At 51.9% G+C, this 4,976-nt stretch overlaps 1 long non-coding RNA gene across 1 annotated transcript; it reads left to right on the plus strand.

Moving 5' to 3' along the window:
- Nucleotides 1-334: 334 nt before the first annotated feature.
- On the plus strand, nucleotides 335-4,363 carry LOC308634764. Its single transcript, XR_014019083.1, has 3 exons — nucleotides 335-401; nucleotides 3,257-3,385; nucleotides 4,241-4,363. It is a non-coding gene; the product is annotated as an uncharacterized lncRNA (long non-coding RNA).
- Nucleotides 4,364-4,976: the final 613 nt, after the last annotated feature.

A 4,976-nucleotide genomic window follows, 5' to 3' on the forward strand; every position in this document is an offset into this window, starting at 1 on the left:
ATGTGAAGATGTGGGCTGGCTGCTAAGATCTATGCTAAGTTAATGATGCCCTTGTTGTCTCGTTAAATGTTTAAACTCCTAGGCACATCGTGTGACGTCACATCATGGCTCATCCACTAATTCATCCATGTTCCTATTCATTTGGCTCATGTGGTCCACCCACCAGGTGCTGGGAACACAGATGGGACAGGACAGAAATAGTTGCTGGCCCATGGACCTTACTCCCAGTGGGGCAGGGTGGGGGAGGGGGAAGGGCACAGTTAAGCAATTACAGGAGGATGTGGCCTGGGCTTCAAAGATGAGGGTGTCCAGAGAGCAGTGGGGTGGGTGGGGCGGCAAGGGCAGAGCACCAGAATGTTCTAGGCAGAAGGACCTGGAGCTTCTCTCCTAAGAGAAGACAGGTAAGAGAGGCAAGGTGAGTCTGAGAAGCTGAAGGGAGGGCCCTGAGTCTGGACTGCGAGGCACGGGGGTGGACAAGGAGAGGCCCCTGGAGGGGGCAGGGCTGGACTCTAGAAACCTGGACATCATGGTGACAGTGTGTGCCATTGGCCCCAGGACAAGGGAAGCCCTCACAGTTGACCTGGCTGCTGTACAGTGGGGTGGATTTTCATTTTAGAAGGATCCCTCTGGCTCGCAAAGGATGATGGGAGAGGGGACTGTCCCGGTCACTCAGGGAAGATGTGCAGGCGGGGGAAATGGGTGACATGGAGTGCAGAGGGTAGCAACACAGTAAGGAGGAGCAGCCACCGAGATGTGGCTTTTGAGGAGAGGGCACATCCATCCTTTCAGATCCAGTGGGATCTGAAAACCACTCCAAGTGCTGTGCTGCATTCTGCAGAAGCTGCTGAAGCCCAGCAGCTGGATGGATGGCGGCACCTTTCTTTGAGGTTGGAAACACAGAGGAAGAAGGGGATTGGGGAGGAAGGCAATTGCCCGCGAGGTAACTGAGTTTACCTGGAGTCAAGGAAAGAGGCCTGGGGTAGCAATGAAGATGGGGTGGAGTTGGTATCCAGATGGAGATGGCCCCTGTAGGGATCAGAGCCCTCAGCCAGAGAGTGCAGAGAGCCTGGGAGACTTAGGATCGAGCCCAGGAGCCTTTTCTCCATGTTCTGTGACTCAATGAGGTAGACCCCTCTTGGTCAACCTGAGGAAAAGCTAAGACAAAATTCAGAACAAAGAGACACCTGGAGGACTAGGGCAGTTCTGGCATCTTCTGCTCACCCCAACCTCAGGGTCTTTGCAGTTGCTAAATGGGTTCCTGGACAGTCCATTCCCCAGAGGTCAGCCTGGCTGGCTCCTCCATTCTTCAGGTCTTACTCCCAATGTCCCCTCCTCAGAGACACTATTCCTGATAGCCCTATCCCAAACTGCTCTGCCCACAGCATCTGATTTGATTTCTTCACCCATGAGTGCTCTCTGCAGTTCTTTGCTCATTCATTTAGGATCTACTTCCTGTTTCTCTTGACCAGAGTGGAAGACCCCTGAGGGCAGGAGCCATGTCTGGGTGCTGTTTACAGCTACCTCTCCAGTGTCACTCTGCCTCCCCAAAGGCACCAGCAGGGAAGCCTGTAGTGGGCTCTCCCTTTCCAATCTCCTTGGAGCCCTGTTTCTCTCCCCTGCCTCCTCTCTCTGAACTCAATCCATTGGCTTCTTTTCCCTCCCTCCACTTCTCCAATGTGTCATCCATTTTGCAGCCAGGGGCATTTATCTGAAATGGGAGCCGTGTCACGTGGCTCCCTTGCACTCTTCAAATGGGATCTGAAAACCACTCCACATGCTGTGTTGCATTCTGCAGAGGCTGCTAAAGTCTAGCCCCTGCCTACCTGGCTAGTTCCCTCTGGAATCTCTTCCCCTTTATTCCTTTTTTTTTTTTTTTTAATTGTACCAGGGATTGAACCCAGGACATTTAACCACAGAGTCACATCTGCAGCCCATTTTCATATTTTACTTAGAGACAGGGTCTCACTGGATTGCTTAGCGCCTCACTAAGTTGCTGGGTCTGGCTTTGAACTCACAATCCTCCTGTGTCAGCCTCCCGAGCCTCTGGGATTACAGGTGTGCACCACCATGGCCGGCATTTCCCCTTCATTCTTTCTGGACCAGACCTGCGGGGTCACCGTGGTGTCTTTGTCTGGGCTGACTGCTGCCTGGGACACATCACAGCAGCTCTATAAATACTTACTAAATGAATAAATAACAAATCCCAGGACAACAAAGAGAGAAAGCATGCTCACGAGGACAGATTTGCCTCCTGCGTCCCTCCCCTCCAGGGGAAGCCTAGCAGAACGTCTCACATTCTCGCTGCGTTTCTCCCCTAAGCCTCAAAAGCTTTCACTCGCCCTAGCATTGGATGCCTGAGCCTCAGCCCCGTCCCTCGAACTGCCTCCAGGGCCCCCGCTATCCCAGCCAGCCTTAATTAATTGTAAAATTGATTAAGCAGCCCCCTTTGTTAGGCTGGGCTGGTGTTTATTTGTATTTTCATATTATTATCCTTTTATACTTCTCTGGGCGCCTTCAGCTCTCTACTGACACCTTTTATTGGGGAAATGTTAATTTAAAAATCATCTATAACGCAGGTGTCACAAATCAAAGCTGCTCGGTAATGAGTTGCTCTTATGTCGTATAAAAACAATTAATTAAAACCCTTTCGGAGAGAGCCGTGCCGGCAGATTTATGTTTCCCAGCGTCTCCCCCTCGACCTTCCTTTCTAAGGACCCTTGTGCACTCAGCTGGCTTCTATAGGGGGCTGGTTTCCTCCCACCTCTGCCCAGGAAGCAGAAGCCCAGCCTGGAAGAATGGGGAAGGCTCTGGTTGTCTGCTCCAAGCTCCCTAGAGCACCAGGGGGGGTACTTTCCTAGGGCCGCACAACAATGGAGTGGTCACCAGCTGCTGTCCTTATAGCCACCACTGGGTCTCTCCTGTTGGGACTCCTGACAAGGCTAATCTATTGAGCACTAGGAAATGTAAGCCAGGGGCTTGAGCTTCCAGTCTCGCCTCTGATCCTGACTGATCCTATAACTTTGGGTAAATCACTTCTCCTAGGTGGGCTTTGCCTTCTTTTGTTACAAAATGGGTACATTGATTTGGACCAAGGACTGCAAATCCGGTATCTTCAGGTACCATTCATGCATTAGTCAGGCCCCGTGGGACCTGTGAAGAGGTGGACAGGAGCACACCCTGTTGGAAAGGAACAGTCCCTGCTGTCCCAGATGTTTGCTGCTGCAAGGGAAGGCAGGCCCTATGTTATCTTTTGCAGGAGAAACTGGAATTCATGTTCACAAGGACGCCAGCCTGTGGGTGATGTGTCCTCAGATCCAGTCCTCGCCCTGCCCATGTCCATTAGGCGACTGGCCCTAGGACTGTGTTTTCCAGGCTTCTGTAAGAGGTAAGGAGAGGCCCCTCTCTGCTGGAACCCTTGTCTCTGGCAGTGCCCGCATCTCCTGTGACCCACTGAGGTTCAAGGCTGGCTGGCTCCTCCCTTCCTCCCTGTGGGCTGTAACTGGTGCTGGGCCCTGGAGAGTCTTGCTGATCTTTTTTCCTCTGTGTCATCTCAGTCCTTGGGCTGATTCTCTGTCCTAAATACCTAGAGCAGTTTGTGGGTTCAATTGGACCCTGACTGATAGTGTGCAACGACATTAATATTATCATTACTCAACAATGAATGGCAAGCTGCTTGTTTGAGGGTGGGCTAGGTGCGGAGAACACCAGTCAGTTCCTGATTTAGTTTAGATAAACTGAATTTCAAGGTCACTATTTGTTGAGGATTGACCCAGAAATCAAACAGAATCAGTCCTGACCTGGTAAAAGCTTCCAGTCTTTTGAGGAACATACTCTCCAGGGTAGCTCAGTTCTGGCCCTTTCTGCCCTCCATTGCTGGGGCCTCCATTGGCCCTGCTCTCCCTGGTTGGATCCTTGTCCTGGTGAGGAGGTGACGCTGCTTTTTGGCAGATGTGGCTTTCCCCCCAGTCCTGGCCCTCTCTGGCCTTCTGCAAAGCCCAGGGAGAGTCAGTCAGGACCAGAACTCAGGCTCATCCCTTCAGAGACACATGCTGTGCTCCACTAAGGGGTGGAGACCCCCTAAGAAGATCCCATCCCTCCGGCCTTTAGGACCTTGGCATCCAGTCAGGGAGCCAGCAGCTCCTGCCAATCAAGTCAGGAGGCAGGAGCCATAGCTGGGGAGTCTGCCCCTGACGTCTAGATTGTTCCACCTCAGTATGGAATGCTCTTCCTTTCCATCCAGCACGTGATTTGGGGACTGTCCAACTCAAAATGAAAGAAGCCAAGCCATGTGGCAAGCAGCCCTGCCCCTGGGGGTGGAGCCCCCTTCCCACCCTGTGTCCCCCAACTGCAGGGGAGACTCGCCTCCTGCTGATCTCACCCTCCCCTCCGCGCGGGGCTGTGAAGTGTCTAATCCAGACTTTTATCTGGCATCCACAATTATCATGTCAAGATTGAATAATCTGCCTTTATCTCCCGGGTGACAGCCATGTAGAAACTTCAAAAGAAACAGTTTTGCTGGCATCTAACGGCTTTTGTTAATTACTATATCCCAAAGAAAATGAAATAAAGGAGGAAGAAAAATGATATTTCTCTGTGACAACTTTGTAAAAATATCGGTGATGAAGCGGCACAGTTTAAGGGCTTTAACTATTCATGCGACTGAGATCAGGCCCTACCCACCCGGAGCCCAAGAGCATCTCAGGATGCCGTACACACACAAGCCCCGCGCACAGGCGTGTGCAAACACCCTCTGCTACACAAACTCCTTCACGTGCCACACACTTTCATAACAGCCTCCCCCGGCCCCATGTATTTCTTCCTTCATTGGATGATCCAGAACCTTCCTTGCCCCCACTTGGTGTCGGGTAGGTGCGGGAGGTGTGGGTCTGTAAGGAGTTCCTCCCAAGGTAGCAGGGAAGAAACGCAGGTGTACATTCGTTGGTCTTCTGTTCCCATTTGTGTCACTCTGCATTGGT

This window comes from Spermophilus citellus (genome assembly GCF_964194105.1).
Source record: "Spermophilus citellus genome assembly, chromosome: 15".
NCBI classification, from domain to species: Eukaryota; Metazoa; Chordata; class Mammalia; order Rodentia; family Sciuridae; genus Spermophilus; species Spermophilus citellus.